This window comes from Mchenga conophoros, linkage group LG23 (genome assembly GCF_057382185.1).
Source record: "Mchenga conophoros isolate Kocher_MC1m ecotype Shallow Benthic linkage group LG23, M_conophoros_male_GT1.1, whole genome shotgun sequence".
NCBI classification, from domain to species: domain Eukaryota; kingdom Metazoa; phylum Chordata; class Actinopteri; order Cichliformes; family Cichlidae; genus Mchenga; species Mchenga conophoros.
In genome coordinates, this window is record NC_140547.1 from 12,649,206 (window position 1) to 12,669,592 (window position 20,387).

Below are 20,387 nucleotides of genomic sequence, written 5' to 3' on the forward strand. Positions count from 1 at the left end.
CAGAAAATAAATAAAGTCAAAGACTCAGCGGTCCTGTTGCTCTATTTTTACCTGTAGGACTGCGGTAGGCGGAGGTTTACCCTGGTGCAGGTGTGCCGCGGTCAGTTGAAGAATCCGTGAGTTTCTCTGTGAATTTCCCATTACGTCATGGCGCACTCGGTGCTTGCTCAGAAGTTTAGGGGTTTTTTTCGCTGTAAAAAGAAGTTTTCTTCCCACGCACAACGGACGCTAATGTTTTTGTCACTTTTTATGGAATCAAACTCAAAGTAAGGTCAGTACTTCCACGCTTTAAACACTGCACGCTCATACTCTCTCCCACAATCGATATGTGATCCATTGTTGATCTGCACACAGCTGTTGTCACTAATGGCGCACTCGCTTATGTCACTGTCGTGAGACATTCTCGCAAAAAATCACGGTTTTAGTAACGCAGTAACGCAGCGTTCCTATGGGAAAGTAACGGTAATCTAATTACCGTTTTTGCAATAGTAATCCCTTACTTTACTCGTTACTTGAAAAAAGTAATCAGATTACAGTAACGCGTTACAAGTAACACGTTACTGCCCATCTCTGGTCACATCTACATTAAACTCCAAACTGTGTCTTGTGTTGCATCATATTACTGAGGGGCATAATGAGAAAACTGACAAGAAAAGTCCATGGTGTATGTGGGTATGAATTTCTGTCATTTTAATTGCAATAACTTATAATTGTGTACTGTAATTCATATATTTTTAGTGTATAATGTGATGCCCGAGAAGAGTTTTCTGACACACAAGTGAAAAAAAAAACTGGAAAGATTTTTAACCAAACCTTACTATCATTTTAAAATAAATCTTCTGTCATTTTTAAAAGAACATTGGAATTCTTATGTCGACATGTATCCTGGTAATTAATTAGCTGAGGTATTAAATTTAAAGAAAACATAAGGAAGAAAATAACAATGGAAGTACTAGCTCCTGTAGCCAGCAGATGTCACTGTTGAGACATGGCAATATCAAATTCAATAATCTATTATTTCCAACAAGAGAGGGCATTTAGTTTATTAAATAAAGACCTTTAGACGCTGGATGTATAAAATCGGTGCAAATGATTAATAGATTTGCCTATTTTTCATCTCATTCACACTAACAACGTCATTTCACTGGACAAATTATTATTATTATTATTATCCATCCATCCATTCGCTTCCGCTTCTCCTTTTCAGGGTCGCGGGGGGCGCTGGAGCCTATCCCAACTGTCATAGGGCGAGAGGCGGGGCACACCCTGGACAGGTCGCCAGTCTGTCGCAGGGCCAACACACAGGGACAGACAAACAATGGCGCTCACGTTCACTCGCACATTCACACCTAACGGCAATTTGGATTTTTCCAATTAACCTATCTCCACAAGCTGCATGTCTTTGGACGGTGGGAGGAAACCGGAGTACCCGGAGGGAACCCACGCAAACACGGGGAGAACATGCAAACTCCACACAGAAAGACCCCGGCCTGATTTTTGGAATTGAACTCAGGACCTTCTTGCTGTGCAGCAACAGTGCTAACCACCGTGCTGCCCTATTATTATTATTATTATTATTATTTTAAAAGTGAATAAACAGATCTGGCAAATTAGACCACTTCACCTGGTGTGATGGCATCAGCCACACATGGGTAAAACAAGTCCATTTGTTCACTTATTAGTTTGGTTTACAGTTTTCTTCATTAATATAGTTCATTAATCATTTTATTTAAACCTAACACTGATATTATGAGCATAATAGCATTGTGTGGTTTTTCTAAAAATGTTTTCTGTTATATTAATTATGTTTCTCTTTCTTTGAGTTACCTGGTTTTGGGCAGTGGCTGTTTCCTGTTTGGGCAAAAGGCGTGGCTGAGGAATCCCAGAACAAAATGCCTGCTCAGCAGGACCAACCACGTGCTTATCAGGAACAGGGGTGTTTTAGGTTTACTCACGTTATTCTGTGCATAGTTAGTATTAGTGTTTGTTTTTGTTTCCCCCCTATTGTGTGTAAATTGTTTGGCCAAACCACTATAAAAGCTACCCTCTTGTGTCTTTGTAATTAGGTCAGTTTATGAGTTAAGTTGTGTCCACTTTGTTTTAAGTTTCTGAACATTACTTTTTGTAGAGTTATATTTAGTTGACCTCTTTTATGGGCCCGCTAATTATATTTTTGAATTTTGTCTTTTGAACTTTTTTTGAGGTTTAAAATGAAGAAAACCCATTTTGAAGACATTTTTTCCTGTCCTCTATGTCTTGGCTGCTTGGTCCCTCACACTTGGCAAAAAGTCCACTCTTAGCTCAAAACACACAACTGTACTGTGTGAGTAACTGTAAATATTAGGGCCACACAGTTAACTAGGAATTGAACCTTAGAAAAAGTAATTATGTAAGATGAATGTTTGATGAAATTATTTGCCAACAGTCTTTATTGATACTGGCTAGAGGCAATATCCAGCAGAGACACACACACACACTTTATCCTTCAAGTTCAGGTCCTCCTGGGAGCTTGAGGGTAGCTTGCCCAGTTGCTTAGCCGTTCCTAGGACTGCGCTCTTCTGGACAGAGATATTTGATGTTGTTCCTGGGATCTGCTGGAGCCACTTGCCTAGCTTGGGGATCACTGCATCGAATACTCCGATTACCACAGGGACCACTGTTACCTTCACCCTCTACATCTTCTCGAGTTCTTCTCTCAGCCCTTGGTACTTCTCCAGGTTTTTGTGTTCCTTCTTCATGATATTGCTGTCACTCAGTATAGCTACATCTATCACTATGGTCCTCTTCCTCTGCTAGTCATGTTAGTTAGCCATCACCAGGTTGTCTGTCTTTAACTTGAAGTCCCACAGGATCTTAGCTCGGTCACTCTCCACCACGCTAGGGGGGTGTCCCATTTGACCTAAGGACTTCCAGGGCAACTTAATTATGGCATTCAATCTATGCTCTGCTTGCTAGCATCTTGCACCCTTCTGTTATGTGCTAGATTGTCTCAGGGGCATCCTTGCACAGCCTAAGGGACCATCATGGAAGGACAGGCCCATGCACGGTATGTACCACCGGCAGGCAGAGGAAGTGGCTGATATCCAGAAATCCTTTACAGATATATAATCCTAGAGAGAGAGAGAGAACATTATATTTTATTGGAAGGCATTCAGATCTTGTGTTACATTTAGTGATTCTGTTCGTGAGCCAGTCAAACTTTAGTTTCACATGACCACTGCCAAATTTATCAACATGCTCCCTCCTTTGGGTGAGAAAGCGGGAGCATGATCTCCTTCTGCTTTGAAGAAAGTCATGCTCAGGATTGGCTCACTCTGTCAGTCTTCACCTTCTTGGTAAGTTCATTAAAGAGTTCAGAGCATTCTAGTTTATTTCTGAAGCTCCACCTTTTTAATTGGTTTCCATTCTTCACAAGGCTCTTTTGGTATATTACCACAATGTGATAATTTTTTGGCACTAGTCGCTCTCTATACACAGCCAAACTCCTATGCTTATTTTATTTTATTCTACTTCAATTGTGTCCATTTGCAGAATAATAATAAAATGGAGTCCAGAAGAGCTAAAGCTTGGAAGTACTTACATTACTTTGAGTTTGATTCCGTAAAAAGTCACAAAAACTTCCTACTGGGGAAGGTTCTTGTTGGCTTTATTTTGTGGCACCAACTAACCCCCATACATGGAGCAGGCTCTTACAGCATTCCACGGGCTTCGTTCTGTTGGAACTAACTGTTCTCCGTACTTTGGGCAGGTTCTTCTTGTTTGTATCTTGTGGTAATAACTACTCTCCATAAACGGAAAAAGTCCTTATGCTGCGCTTTTCTACTCTGCCTGAGCACTCAAAGCATTTTATTCAACGTGTATTATTCGCCCATTTACACAAACACTTTTTCCATCTACTTTTGACAGATTGATATCGACTCCGCCTTGGGGTACTAACCACCCACCATACTTCGAGCAGATTCTTGTTGGCTGTGTCTTGTGGCACTAACCGCCCTCCATACTTTGACAGACTTCTACGGCACATTCCTCCGACTGCACCTTTTATCCTCGGAGTTTCGGCCCTAGCGGAGGAGTCCAGCACGGCAGCTCTTTCAGTTTCCTGTTGAGTTTCCCTGTTTCAGGGACAGGAACTCCCAGCTCTGCTTCTGTCCCCCGCCCATGATAATAACACGGACCGAGGGCAGGACGCGATTCTTGGATTAAAGCCGTCCAAAGTCGGGACTTCCAGGGTCGCGAGAGGGATAACTTCCCAGCTTTATGGCGCTGTAGTCGGGTTATAAAGGCACAAGTTTTCCCTGCAAACCAACAACTCCGGGTGAGTAGAAACGATTGATCGCAGAGTTGGTTTCCAGCTAACTCGCCCACGGCTGGAAAAAGAAAAAGTTGTGCCGCTTCGGTTCGGCAGTTTCCTCCTTGTTGGGGCTCCATGCGGTAAAAACAGGCTCGGATCTAAAGATAATCAGCTCTAAGGAGGTGAACAGCTTGTCGCAGAGCCGTTTTCCTGCTCGAGGCCCGAGCTGTGACTAATCTCAGGCCACGGCACGAAGAGCCATTTTTACCGCAGAGTCCTGTTGGAGGCAGGACAGCCTCACACCAAAGAACCGCTTTAATCACACACTGTCATCGCGTTTCATTACCGACGAGTTAATTTTACTTGATAAAAGTAACACCTGGACTTCAGAGAGAGGCACCGGGAGTGAGAGCCGGGGTCAGAGATTTAAAACGGTCAAAGTTTTTCACTTTCAAACTAAAAACCGCCGAGTTTAAAACGTGAGGCTTAACATTTGGGGTTTTTCTCGACTTTTTCTTCTTCTGTTTTTTCCTTTGGGAATTACAGTCAGGAGAGGTGTGTTCAAGAACTATCTGTATTCCCCTGTGTCCTGATGCTGCATTCACGATCCAGTAAATCAACTCAGTCATCCTTTGAACGCGTTTTAGTTAGGTATTTTGGTTTATTCGGCGTTTGGAGACTAAAGTTGAAAGTTCCAGAATATACCCCCCAACTGTGCTGACACTCACTGCTGTGTTCATGTGTTGAAAGAGAAATGATGTCTCGGTTGCTCAAACTGATGCTGGAGTTTGATCTACAGTTGATGTACAGTTTACATTCTGCAGAGACAGTGAGTTTAACTTTACTCAAATTTCTAATTTTGTTGAATTTTTTATCAGACAACAAAATAAACAAAATTATTTTTTTAACTTGATATTTATTTCTATAAGACAGCATAAAATATAAATACTTGCTAAAAAATCATTCTAAGCTATAAACTATATTACATATTTTAATACTCTGCAGTGTCAGGCCCTCCTTCCTGTTTGAGCTTCTATTTTATTCAAAAGAAGCAACCAATAAGCAAAAACAAAGCGCTCGTTTGCACCATGCCTGAGATAAAGTAGATATAAAAACCGCATCATAGAGGATGACACCAGATGAATCACTTCAGAACCCTACATGTGATCATTAACCTACACAATTCAACAGAAAAACAAACTGAAACCTTTTTTGGGGGTGGAGATAAAAGTAGAAAAACTAAAATAATATGTTTGCATAAGTGTGTGCACCCACCTATAAATGTGGATATGGGTGGGGATAATTAACCAAGCACATTCAGATTAATGCCAAATAGTCAGAGGACATTGACTCTGATTTAAAATCAATTTTTTGCTGCTCTCAGATGGTCATCAATACCTGAAAAAAACATGACACAACAGTGACTTCACCAACAACTAAAAACTGATGAAAATATGATTCCAGATGGTTTGTTTGGTTCAAAAGCAACACTGCACATGACCACAGAACAGCATACCTATGGTGAAGCACGGGGGAGGCAGTGTCATGCTCTTCTGTGGAGGGACCTGAAGAAAATGCGCTGAATTCTGCAATAAAATCAGTTGCCCAACACAGTTCCTGTTTAAGGATCCTCGTATTTATGCCGTTAGGTTATTATTGAAGTTTCTCACTCTTTTTTTTTTTTTTTTTTTTTTTTTTTTCCTTATGTGTGTGTTTTGTTTTGTGTGGTTTTTTTTTTTTTTTTTTTTTTTTTTTTTTTTTTTTTTAGTTGAATTGTACAGGTTAAAGGTCACATTAATGGTGGAAAAGGTCCTGAAGTGATGTATCTTGTTGTCATTGTTTTACATCACAAAACCCTGGCATTCTAACAGGGCATCGGTTACAGGACATCGGTTATTATATAGAAATTATATCTATATTTAAATACTTTCTATAGAAAGTTCATATAATCGTACAGTAATTTTCAGATCTATTTCAATTCAATTTCACTTATACAGCGCCAAATCACAACAACAGTTGCCTCAAGGCACTTATTATATTGTAAGGTAGACCCTATAATAAAACACAGAAAAAAACCCAACGATCAAATGACGCCATATGAGCAAGCACTTTGGCGACAGTGGGAAGGAAAAACTCCCTTTTAAAAGGAAGAAACCTTCGGTAGAACCAGACTCGGGGAGGGGCGGCCATCTGCTGCGACCGGTTGAGGTGAGAGAAGGAAGACAGGATAAAAGACATGCTGTGCAAGAGAGCCAGATCGTGGGGGCGATCGTGGCTCAAGAATTGGGAGTTCGCCTTGTAATCGGAAGGTTGCCGGTTCGAGCCCCGGCTTGGACAGTCTCGGTCGTTGTGTCCTTGGGCAAGACACTTCACCCGTTGCCTACTGGTGGTGGTCAGAGGTCTGTGTCTCTGCCAGAGTCTGGCAGCCTCGCCTCTGTCAGTGCGCCCCAGGGTGGCTGTGGCTACAATGTAGCTTGCTATCACCAGTGTGTGAATGTGTGTGTGAATGGGTGGATGACTGGATATGTGTGTATTGTGGGATGAACTTCATATAACAGAGCACCTTTCTAAAGCCATTGAAAGGGCTTTACTGGGAATATTAAAACATTGGGGGGTGCTGTTAGGATTTGTAAGGAGAAAGAACTGCCCTGTTTGTCACAGCTTTGTTCTTACTCTTTTTATGAAGTGCTTTACTTATCAGTGTGTGCTGGAAGATGTGGCGGAAGGAAGGAAGGAAGGAAGGCAAGCGGGAGGGAGGGCTGGTGATGAGGCAAGATAGTGTGAGTTAGACTACATCTAATGTTGTTTTGGTAGAAGCTGCCATTTTATTTTATTTTTGTGATCCTGTAAGCCTTTAAATAATAAACCTCAGGTAATAGATTATAGCAAACTGTTCACACTGTAACATAGCAGGAAGCGGCTGAGAGGCTTCTGTGTTTTATATCTGTTAACTTCTGCAGATGTGAATCTGTTGGCCCTCTTAAGACAGAATCACCTTTATGAAAAAAATCTCTCCATCTTTTGCTTGTAAAAGTAAACAAGTAAGTAGGGTTTGCAGTTTGAGGCTTGACCTTCATTCTGGTAAAACTGGAAATGGGGGCAGTGAAATGTGTGAAAACCATAGATGTAAATACAATATATAAGGTAAAAACGTAGTTTGTGTAATTCTAATGAGCTTGGAAGTCAAGTTTTGGTTTGAGCGTCTTTATCCTTCAGCAGAGTCTTAAGTCTCTGAGCAGCTCTCTGTGAGGATCTTCAGGAATAGTTCTCCAGGCTTCTTGAAGGACATTCAAAGCTCTTCTTTGGATGTTTCTGCCTTTTGTTCTGTTATCTGTCAGGATGATCCCACACTGCTTCAGTGATGTTGAGGTCTGAGCTCTGGGAAGGCCCATTCATGACTGATAGTGTTCCCCTGTGTTTTTTCTATCCAGGTATGCTTTCGCTGCATAGGGTAGTGTGTTTGGGATAATTGATGAAGCCGTTGCAAATTAGATACTTTCCAGATGCTCCGTCGTGGATCATAATGTGATGGGACTTTTCTGTAACATCGCTATCACCACTGTGTTTTACAGATTGCTGTAGTCGATTACCTTTGTACCCAAAAATGACGATTATTGTACCATTTGGCCAGGGGGTTAGGGTTAGAAAGGCCTTCTAATTTATTTATCTTTTAATGTTTTTACCCTGTGGTATAGAAATGGTAACAAGTATTTTCCTTAGTCATAATAACTTATCATAACGACACTACTCAAGAATCAAGATTAACTCGCGATTTTTGCAAAGTTCTGTAAGTCAAACAAAAAGCAGGTTATCAGGAAATCAGAAAATAAAATACAGAAGACAAACACGATCCAGCCTGCACAGACACGAGGATCGCCGTGTTTGGGTCGGGATGATGTTGTAGGTGTCGTGCAGCGAGGATATTTCAAAGATGATTTTCAGGGGCGGATCTGGAGAAATTTTCTGAGGGTGGTATGGAAATCAGATGGGGTGGCAAAATCAAAGCCCTTTTTTTTGGTTACACATATGAAAATGTTAGATTCTTTAATATGTGGTTAAAATACACATATACATGTGTTTCATATAAACCTAGCCTGTAACTTTTATATTGGCTTTAGCCCCAATAATTAAACACGTCAGTTACATTAAAAAATGCAAATTTTTAGGTTACTATGTAGCCCAGTAAGTATAAAATCCAGAAAGCTACACAACATGAGGTGGACCAGTTAGAAACACAAGTCTAACTTAAGTTTCACCATCTTTTATTAGAAATAATTACATTGTTACATGCTTACGTTTACACAAAATATCAGAAATCTGCACGATCGGTTGCTACTGACAACAAGAAACAAAGCTGTTTCCCATTTTTAAGGGGGGCAGTATGCAATATATTTAGTTTTATCATTTATATTCATTGTTAATTGTAGCTAGGCTCAAAGGGTTAATGTTAGCTTATTGTAATAAACAACATTGTCATGTGCAAAATGAGGGTGGCACTTTGGGTGGCAAGCGATTATCTGCTGGCCCCACAGTAGATCCGCCCCTGCTGCTTGGACGGATGGATCAGCTAATTCGACTGCCAGATTGATTCTGCACTGATAACCAAAAGCTTTGTGTTGTCACCTGCAAATAAGAAAGTGCAAAACTGTTTTCACACCTCTGTCATGAAAAACATCTCTGACTTCCTTCAGGCTGGTACTGTTTCATGCACCCAGCGAATGGCGTTAGTCGACGCAGCTGTGTTGTGTTGCCTGGTTGCCATGTTTGGAAACACATGTGAGCCTGATGTTGTGCAGGGTTTAGATTTACATCTGTTTGTTTTTTCACTTGAGAGGAATATGAAGCGTATGTGGCTTCCTCCCTGCGTGCTGATGTGAAAATCCTCTGAGAGTGTGATCCGCTGCTCTTTGTTTAAAGTGTTTTTATCTTTTTATGTGACGTGTGACAATTACACTCCAGCAGTGCCAAGCATACAGTCAGAGAAACTGATGCTTCCTTCTTTTAAAAAAGAAGGCTGCACAGCTGCTGTTTGCAGAAAATAACATTAAAAGGTCATTTTACAGGAAAAACACATACTTCCACTTTTCTTTTCTTCTAATTCCACCTCTAAATTTTTATGTTGGCATCTCCTAGAGTGGCTTTGGTTGATTCACAGCTCAAAATAATCCTCCTTTATCTGATAATTTAGCATTAATCTCAGTCTCTGTGTAAAATGAGCCGTTAGCCCCCCCTCCCCCAAGATAACTTTATTCTGATTGGCTGCCTCTCACAAGCAGAAGGTTTAAAGAGCTGGTGAGTGGGAGGGAGATGATCGTATTAGGGATATCCCCTCTTTGTGACCTCGGAGGTTAGAGAGTTGAAAAAACTGCGGTGACGCTGTAGGAAGTCCGGTGAATTTTTATAATTTCATGCACAGCCCACCTACAGTTGCTCTTTGCCCTTCAAACATACAGGCAGTTTTCTTTGGGATCAGCACTTTGCCAGATTGTACCTCTTGTTTCTTTCTTGATTCTTTTCTCGTTTATGATAATTGCTCGGCTGATGTTTAGCTTGCGTTTGCGTCTGTCTAGCGCACCTCGGCCACAAGCTTGATGGTGGTTTTAATCTTCTCATTGCGCTGTTACGCCTGCAGACACATGGTGTGCAGCTTCAGGAGTGTGTGCAACAGCTCACAAACTAACAGGCTAAAATAACGCTTGTATGAGGACATAACTCTAGACATGTTAACAGGAACTGTGCACTGAAGTCAAGGTTCCTTTTTTCTTACATACAGGACATGGTTTCCCTCCTGAGTTAAAGCTGATCAGCAGACTCAGCAGCAGTTGTTCTTTGTGCTTACATCTTTTTTCCCTCTGCAGCAGTTTTTCAGTTAAAAAAAAAAAAAAAAGATCTTTGTTGAAATTTGCATCTCCTTTTTTATTGGTTACTTTCGATTTTAGTGGACATGAGGGTAAATTAGGAGTTCTTCCCCCGTACTGAAGTCGACCACGCATCACATGCTCTCTCTGTGGTTTATACTTCCCTGTTTTGCCAGTTTTTGATGACTGATCTGTAGTCTGTAATGGTGCTTACTTAACTGTTGGCAGTTCATCTTTGTTTGGCTAATTTATAAATCATCAGCTCTTTGCATTTATTCCCAGCTGACTTCCTTCTGTTTTTTTGTAAAACTGTTTTGCAACGAGCCAAATCTATTTTTACTCCCAGGTCAAGAAAACATTTAATAAGAGCACAAGTTGCATAGAAATGTATTTCTTGTGCTCCACCTCAGTGTAGCTAAAGTAACAGGACTGCATTTTTGCGTTGGTTGGCTCTGATATTAAAAAATGACTGTGAGATTGCAGTGCAATCAATTAAAATCAATGCTGTCAGTCAATATGAATTCAAACTCTGACTGCTGGCTATTGCAAAAGTCAGCCTTACAGATATTTTGTTCTATGTTGAAAGCAGTTATTTTTAAATAAAAACTGCAATAATGTCACAAACCTCAGTCATTTTGTCGTCTCAGATTTCTTAAGAAAAGACAACATGTCACCATCTAGACTGTAACTGTCTGCCTCTTCCTCTTCCCATGGCAGAAGTTTCTAATGATGAGCTCAGTGTTTGGACGGTAATCCCTGACTGCTCTGAGCACCCAATTTATCACATTTTGCTCTACTTTTTGGATCTCTGTGATGTCAGAGAGAGCTGATATGTTTAATGTGGTAATCTAAGGATCAGAAGTTCCACTTTCCTGCTACTCAAATTATTTGTCAGAGGCATCCAGTCACAATAAAGCTAGTTTAAAGACGGGGATTCCAAACTCACCAAAACCAGACTAGCGGCAGTCCAGTTCTGGGAAGGAAGGGGAGCTCAAACGGTTTGTTTCACTCACTGAGGCTCCACTGAGATAAAAGAGGATTTTTTTTGGGGGGGAGAGAGAGATCTGTGAATTATGCAAAGCTATTGTATAGTTAAACATTTTTTAAAAAGTGGAGGTGAAATGTTTTCAAAGAGACACTTTTTTTTGTTTTGTTTTGTTTTGTTGTGAAACTTTTTATGCAGTCTCATTAATGTGAGGAAGTCTAAACAGTGCCAAGCAACTATTTGTGTATGTGCATCAGAAGAGCAGCTGCACATGTTCTATAGATATCACTATGGAGTGCATGCCTTAGCTTGTGTTCCACCATCCAGGTCTTTGGTATGCATTTGATGATGAATATAAGCTTATCACAAAAACTAAGAATATATGTTGTTTGAAAATTCATTTGTGGGTTGAGCAGCAGAGTTAAGTGGGCTGTGCCAATGCTAAACAGCTCATTCTGCTACCGACACGTGTTTGGTGTCGTTTATTGGTATGGTGACCAAGTTAGTGATCAGCATGAGGAAGAGGTGCACGGTTGTTATGGTTCTTCCATATGCTGCTGAGGCCTTTTAATTGAATAAATTGTGAATATGTCTTGTTTCTTTAGACTTCAAACATCAAATTCAATAAATGACACCAAAGGAGATGATAACTCTGACACAGTTGTTTTATAATTTTGTGTATCTGACTGTATTAAGATTAATGAGCTTCTATTGTTCTTCGGTGTTGGATGACAACACTGAAGCCATGATTAAATGTTCTTTTCTTAGCATCAACCACCAAATATCCCATGAGTCATACGGGTGGGGCCGTGGCTCCAGCTCACCAGAACAGTTTACAGATTTAGACGAACCACCCCAGCTGACAGTTATTTCCCAAATCACCACCCAAACAGTCATTTCATAAATCCTGATGATACTTTCAGCCTTTAATTTTAAATTATTTGTTTTGGGTGGGGGTGTCATTACATCTAAAATCAATAAAATATGGAACATTTGTGATGTTGGGCTTGAAGGTTTACCTTTTGAAATGATGATGATGATGATGGTGATAACACATCCCATCATACTCTGAGGTGGTTAGAGGGGAAAAACATGCGGAACTAAAACCAGATTTAGTGTTTAGATTGTGACTCTTGGAGTGGGTTTAAAATTAATTTGGCTGCAGTTTCTAATGGAGCTTAAATTAGTTTTTCAGCCCTGAAAGTTTCATGTGCAGATGCTCTGAGGCGTGTAACCTGGAAAGTATTCATCGAATGAAAGTAAACTTTTGGATGGCATAAAGAAACGCAGTCAAGTTGCCGTACACAAAGAATCGGCTGATTTTTATGCTGATGCAGACTTTTAAAAATCTATTTAGTTGCGTATTTTTTTCCCCCACTGTATGTTTCCATCTGCTGATCAGCAGCTCGGTGACCCCTTCGGTGATCCCGCACACGCTGTGACCGCTGAGCTTTTGTTTTGGTGGTCAGTTGGTGTGAATTGTTGGACTCGCTGTCAGTTCTGATTGCAAAAGGTCTTTTGATTGTTGGGTATCAGTGACGTTAGACAGTCAGCAGCAGTGAGAATGCAAAGCAAAGCAGAGCATACCAAACACCTCCTAATTAGAGCTGGGCAATATGAGATTTTTTCATATCACGATATGTTTTTTTCATTTCAGGCGATAACGATATCTATCACGATATAAGCCAAATAACTATATTTGTAAGATTTAAATGTGCCGTTGCTCACAAGTAAAATGTGAAATAATCAGCAGCTTGTTTTTAAATATTTATTTCCCATAATAAGTTCAACAGGGTAGATGTACTTAAGGAACATGAGACTTTTTCAGATAAATAAAGGCAAATATTGCAAACTACACAAAAGGCAGCCGCTAAAGCGTTTAAGTTTCAAAATAGAACAAACGAAACAGACTAAATTGTCAATTCCACTTAGAAACAAAATATTAATTCTAAAAATAAATCTTAGTTTGTTTTACAGAAGAACAGACAAAACTGACTAACTTTTGTCAATATCAAATAAACTGAGAACTAAAAGGAAATTCTCAATCTCTCCTTGTTGTATAGCTGAGCTTTTCAAACAGTTGTAACAGTTACTTTAGTCTGACAAAAGCCGAATGACGAATTAGCGCTTCCAGTCAGAGACTGAGGCTACGTCCACACGTACACGGGTATTTTTGAAAACGGAGATTTTCCGTTTTCGTTTTAAAAAATAATCCCGTCCACACATAAAGGCAGAAATGAAGGAAAACGCTGCTATGAACATGCCAAAGCAGCAGGTGGCGCTAGATTCCTAACCGTGCAGAAATGTTGGCCAATCAGAAGTCTAGAAGCCTCGGTGGGAAAAAGTAAACAAAGCTGGGGCATAGAAGCAGAACCGAGTCGTATGTGTGGACGGACAGTAACTGTGTGTATATGTAAGCATTTAAACACTGCAGAGAGTAGAATTAACAGTAACAGTATTGTAGAAATTCATTTCACCGAAACAATAACGTGGCGCACAGTGTGACGCATGCACCAGTTTATTGTATTTCCAGACTTGCTTTCGGCACAATTTATAGTGCACGCTACTCTGTTTTTTGTCAGACTTGAAATAGCCGAAATACCTTCACACTACGGAACTTCTATGGCTCTTCCGTTCGACAATCTCTCCGGCGTTGGAACCATTATCTGTTTTCTCTTCGGTCACGCTCGGTTGATTTTTCTAGTCGGCACACTCATTTCCTCCATTACCCGCTGGCTGCTTCCCAAACAAACACACGTGCGGCTTGGCACTTGTGCTGTGCGTAACAAGTCACGCGACGTGACGCTGCGGCTGTGATTGGTTCGGCTCTGCGCTACTTAATTTGGATTGGCTGATCTTTTTTTTTTTTTTTTTTTTTTTTTTTTTTTTTTTAAGAGGACAAGAGCGACGAGGTCTATCGCGATAGCTTAATTTCTCTATCGAGTAAAAGTTATATCGCGATACATATCGTTATCGTTCTATCGCCCAGCTCTACTCCTAATACAGCTCATCTGTCCACTTTTAAACTAAATCTGTTGACCACATGCAGCATCAGGATGCATCACAAAAACACTAAATACACAATAATAGAATTAAAATAAGCCTAAAATCTTTCAAAAATAAATTATAGAATGAATTCAAATTATAGAATCGATTAAAGTGACACGCAAAACTCGAGAGGCATCAGCAGAATAAATGAAATATAATTATACACTTGAAGGTTTTGGGAACAACACAGAAATAAGCTCAAAGTATAAAAAATCAAAAACATTTCTCAGAAAGCACTAAATTAGACACTAAATACGTCTGTAAAAGTTTTAAAAAGGAAACGGGCTCTGACGAACCAGAGTTTGTCAGAAAGCAAACGGTCAAACAATAAAAAAATATCTTTAAAGAAATGAGCAGCCAGTGCAGTCATTGATGATGTATTTAAAAAAATAACTGGGACATGTGGCACACTATTGCGCTCATGAAACACAGTCCTGTGGTCAGATGGGTGAGGAGGTTTCTTCCTGTTAAAAGGGAGTTTTTCTTTCCCACTTTCGCCAAAGTGCTTGCTCATAGGGGGTCATATGATTGTGTTATTGTAGGTTCTAGCTTACAACATAAAGCGCCTTAAGGCAACTGTTGTTATTATTTGGCACTGTATAAATAAAATTGAATGGAACTGAGGCAGGAAAATTGTGCCAAGATTAGCAGGTAAATAAAAAAGCTGCTGTCAGATTGGGGGGGCTGCTCATCGCCAAAGAAATGAATTTTGGTCAGTACTAATAGTAGATTCATTAAACTTTAAAAAAGGAGAAACTCGTCGCTATTTAATCTTATTTACTTAAACTTTGAACTATGATTCAACTGCATAAACTGGACAGAATGACGATGGACTTTTGTGGAGAGGAAAAAGGAAATGTTGCGCTGAAAGGCCGAACGAGAGAATCATTGTAAAACTGAATGTGGTAAAACAGTCTGACTTTCATCTCCATTATTTCGTTTTCACATTAGACACGTTTGTCATTGTAGCCGAGACAGTGACTGAAGTTGAACGTAATAGCCCAGTAGCCCAGTGAGATTGTTGTTTTCAGCGGTGCTGAGGTTATGATTCAGCAGTGACCTCATTGGCTGAGGCTTTGGACAGGAAGTGTCCGGACAGTCTGAGGCTGTTGCATAAAGGGGAATCTAAACATGGTGTGAAGCTTCTCTGTCTGCCGCTGCATCGTTTCACTGTGTTTGAGGTCCTCAGTATGACTTTAGCAACCCCCCCACCCCTCCCTTATTCTGCTGCCTGCAGGCTGACAGACCGGCCGACAGGTTAATACCTGGCACCTGAGCTGCCTCCTGCAAATAAAATCTCTGCTGTCTTAGTTTAAGCCGTGTTAGCGGAGCTACTTTAGAGAATGCACTGTGGGTTAGTAGGTTAGTTTACCTCTGGCCTCTCAACATCTGTCTTGGTTTAGAGTTTGAACATTTGCCTATTTTAGCATGAGGCAAGGCAAGGCAAGGCAAGGCAAGTTTATTTGTATAGCACAATTCAACAACAAGGTGATTCAAAGTGCTTTACAGAGACATTAGAAACAAGAACAAATAAAAAGCATGATTTAAAATTGAATAAAACAAGCAAATAAACTAACTAACTAGTTAACAAACAAACAAACAAACAAACAAACAACAGTATATAAAATCAAAACAGATAAAATCAGAACAGTAGATAAAATCAGTAGTTAAATGTAAGTTTTGAAATTTAAGCTTAAAGTGTGGATTTGGTGCTTTATTCAAATGCAGCTGAGAACAGGTGAGTCTTCAACCTGGATTTAAATAAACTGAGTGTTTCAGCTGATCTGAGGCTTTCTGGGAGTTTGTTCCAGATATAAGGAGCATAAAAGCTGAATGCAGCTTCTCCGTGTCTGGTTCTGACTCTGGGAACTGATAAAAGACCGGATCCAGATGACCTGAGGGATCTGGATGGTTCATACTGGGTCAGGAGGTCATTGATGTATTTTGGTCCTAAACCATTCAGAGCTTTATAGGCCAGCATCAGAACTTTAAAGTCTATCCTCTGACGGACAGGCAGCCAGTGTAAGGACCTCAGAGCTGGACTGATGTGGTCCACTTTTTTGGTCTTAGTGAGGACTCGAGCAGCAGAGTTCTGAATGAGCTGTAGTTGTCTGACTGATTTTTTAGGTAGACCTGTAAAGATGCTGTTACAGTAATCAAGCCTACTAAAGATGAATGCATGGACTAGTTTTTCCAGGTCCTGTTGAGACATCAGATCTTTTATCCTTGATATATTCTTGAGGTGATAGTAAGCTGACTTTGTTATTGTCTTAATGTGTTTTTCTAAGTTTAGGTCTGCATCCATCACTACACCCAAATTTCTCGCCTGGTTTGTGGTTTTTAGATGTATAGATTGAAGTTCTCTGGTGACCTGTAATCGTTTTTCTTTGGCGCCAAAGACTATTACCTCAGTTTTGTTTTTGTTTAGCTGGAGAAAATTGTGGCACAACCAGTCATTGATTTCCTCAATGCATTTACCAAGAGCCTGTACAGGGCCTCGGTCTCCTGGTGACATTGTGATATATATTTGTGTGTCATCTGCATAGCTGTGATAGTTTATTTTGTTGTTGTTTATAATCTGTGCCAGTGGGAGCATGTAGATGTTAAACAGAAGGGGTCCCAAGATGGAACCTTGGGGAACTCCACATGTGATACTTGTCTGCTCAGATGTGAAGTTACCTATTGATACAAAGTATTTCCTGTTTTCTACGTATGTTTTGAACCAGTTTAGTACAGTTCCTGAAAGACCTGTCCAGTTCTCCAGTCGTTTGAGTAATATGTTGTGGTCAACTGTATCAAATGCTGCACTGAGATCCAGTAAAACTAGGACTGACATTTTTCCACTGTCTGTATTCAGACATATGTCATTAAACACTTTGGTCAGAGCGGTTTCAGTGCTGTGGTTCTGTCTAAAACCTGACTGGAAGGCATCGTAGCAATTATTCTGTTTTAAGAAGTAACTGAGCTGTTGAGAAACTGCTTTTTCAATGATCTTACTTAAAAACGGGAGATTTGAGATCGGCCTGTAGTTGTTCATTTGTGTCTTGTCAAGATTGTCCTTTTTCAGTATAGGTTTGATTACAGCAGTTTTTAGTGATTCTGGAAACACACCTGATAATAAAGAAAAGTTGACGATCTGTAACAGGTCTGACTCTAAAGTCTTTGAGACCTTTTTGAAAAAACTTGTTGGCAGGACATCTAAACAGCAGGAGGAGGAGTTCAGTTGACCTAAGATGTCCTCCAGGTCTTTGCTGTTAATAGGTTGAAACTGTTTCATGGTGTTTAAACAGTTTTTTGGTGGACACAGTACATATCCTGGATCTGCTGTTGATGTACCAATTGCTTGTCTAATTTTTTGGATTTTTTCAGTGAAGAATTTGGCAAAGTCATTGCAGGCCATGGTCGAATGAAGTTCAGCTGCCACTGACACAGGAGGGTTTGTTAGCCTGTCAACTGTAGAAAATAAGACCCGAGCATTATGGCTGTTTTTAGTGATGATGTCAGAGAAGTAGGACCTCCTTGCATTCCTCAGTTGTAAATTATAATTGTGAAGTTTCTCTTTATAAATGTCATAATGAACCTGGAGGTTTGTTTTTCTCCATCTGCGCTCAGCTTTCCTACACTCTCTTTTTTCATTTTTCACCAGTGTGGAGTTTCTCCATGGAGACTTTTTCCTTCCAGAGATAACCTTCACCTTAATGGGAGCAATAGTGTCCATTACATTTAACATGTTAGCATTGAAGCTATTGACGAGCTCATTGACTGACCCTCTGGGCAGGTCAGGTGTTAATGGGAAGACCTGGTTAAAAATTGCACTACTGAGTTCAGTTATACACCGTTTTGTGATCACTGTTGTTGATATATTTGTGTGGGCTGAGATTTTACTTTCAAAGAAAACACAGTAATGATCAGACAGGCCCACATCAGACACAGTAACCTTTGAAATGCTCAGGCCTTTGGAGATCAGTAGGTCAAGAGTGTGTCCTCTATTATGTGTGGCCTCTGTTACATGCTGAGTCAGCCCAAAGTTGCCCAGAGTGTTACTCAGGTCTTTAGTCCCTTTGTCCTGAGGGTTGTCCACATGAATGTTAAAATCCCCAGCAATAATTACACAGTCAAAATCAACACAGATCACAGACAGCAGTTCACTGAGGTCATTAAAAAAGTCTGTGCAGTATTTGGGAGGCCTGTAAACATTAAGAAACACAACTTTGGATGGGGCCTTCAGCTGTAAAGCCACATATTCAAAAGACTGAAAACTTCCAGGAGATAGCTGCTTACATTGAAATGATTCATTAAATAAGACAGCAACCCCTCCTCCTCTCCTGCTCGCCCTGACCTCACTGATAAAACTGTAGTTAGGAGGGGTCGTCTCGATGAGAACAGCTCCACTGTTACTTTGGTCCAACCAAGTTTCAGTTAAAAACATAAAATCAAGGCTGTGCTCAGTGATTAAATCATTAATTAAAAATGTTTTCCCAGCTAGAGATCTAATGTTTAATAAAGCCAACTTAAGTGTTTTAGAGGTATTACTTGTCCCCTCGTGTTTGGGAGCAGTCTGTGGCACACAAGGTATGTTTACTATGTTTAAAGATCTTTTAGAGTGCAGCTCTCTGTGTTTTGACCAGGCCACATGTCTCCTGTCACCTAAAAGTACAGAAATTTTAAAACCTTCTAGTAAACAGGGTCCCAGCTTCTCCTGGGAAAAGTCATCACTGCCATAATCCTCACAGCCCGGACCCTTCACACATCACACATCAGACTGCGGAGACAGGGCATGAAGAGGAACTAAGGGGGGCGAGGCTGGGCAATGTGACTTCGATTGCTCTGTTGAGGGTGGGGCTCGATGGCGAACCTTTGGCCGCTCTGGTGGGGGGTTTATGGGGGACAAAAAGGGATTGGGACGGGGGGTAGATCTGAGCCCAGCATTGACCCGCTCCATCATCTCCTCAGTGAATTTCAGGTGTGGGGAGGAGGGAGAAAGGGAGGGGGAGGAGGGTGATGGCCTGTCAGGGGTTTGGGGGACTGGGGAAGGTCGTGGTCCCTTGTCCTGGTCGTTGGTGTTGTTGAGAGAGTTGGAGGCAAATAGGGACCCCTCTTCTTGCCTTAGATGTCTCTCCTTTCTGAGGCTCTTCCTCAGATGCCATGGATGTCTCTCCTTTCTGAGGCTCTTCCCGGGTGGGGGCAAATGGAGCTCCTCCTCAAGGTTTCTGCTGGGCTTTGTCTGTTCTTGGAGTACTGTTTGTTCCTCTTTATGAGATAACTCCTCGTTTATCTCAGCCTTGGCACCAAGCACGGATGGATGACGTATGGAATAAAACAAGTTGGAGGTGAACAGTTTCACCCCTGACTTGTTAAAATTAAATCCATTTGCTTTGAACAGATGCCTGCGTTCCCAAAAAATATTAAAGTTGTCGATAAAGTGCACTGAGTGGTCAGCACATGCTGATATAAGCCATTTATTCAGTGTAAACAACCTGCTGAATCTCTCGTCTCCTCCTCTGACCGGCGGTACAGGTCCACTGATGAATACAGCTGCATTCAGAGAGTTTACAGTATTTAATAATCCAGTAAAGTCCCGTTTCAGAACCTCCAACTGTTGTTTGGACACATCGTTTGACCCTGTATGCAGAACAATGTTTGTCACAGTTGGATATTCATCTGCAATTTGAAGAATTCTCTCCTTCAGGTTGTTGACCATATCTTTAGGAAAGCAGAGGACTTTAGTGTTCTTACCGCACATCCTTTGTACATCCTTTACGGCAGAGTCACCCACAATCAGAGTTTCAGGCCTAGCCTTTAGCTTTCCCTGTGGCCTTTCACTTTTCAACAGATTTTCAGACCTTATTTCGCTGCTTTTAGATGGATGGTTGTCCGATATAGATCCAGGGTCCTTTGATAGTGGAGCAAATCTGTTCTGCAGTTTCACATTCAGTTGTTTTGGAGGTTTGTTGTTAACCTTCCTATTCACGGTTGTCCAGTCCTGTTTCCTCCCGTATACAGGGGTAGAAGAGCTTCTCTGTCTCGTAGGAAGTGAAGGCCAGCCGGTTTCAGAGATTTCAGCTCGCTGTGCCCTGCCTGTGATACGTCCTCCCCCTTCCAGGAGACATGATTTATGTCTTTGTTTTGCACCAAGACAGTCTAAGGGGGGATTATCACTTGAGGATTTATAATAATGCACAGAGTCTACTTTCTTGGTCATGTT

At 40.8% G+C, this 20,387-nt stretch overlaps 1 protein-coding gene across 2 annotated transcripts in view; it reads left to right on the top strand.

The window, feature by feature from the left end:
• The first annotated feature begins 4,029 nt into the window (after positions 1-4,029).
• Positions 4,030-20,387, top strand: part of cyfip1 (cytoplasmic FMR1 interacting protein 1) — a 44,020-nt gene continuing 27,662 nt past the window's right edge. For both annotated transcript variants that reach the window (XM_085265993.1, XM_085265994.1), the window contains exon 1: positions 4,030-4,315. The gene's annotated coding sequence lies outside the window, so the exon portion shown is untranslated. The remainder of the gene's footprint in view (positions 4,316-20,387) is intronic.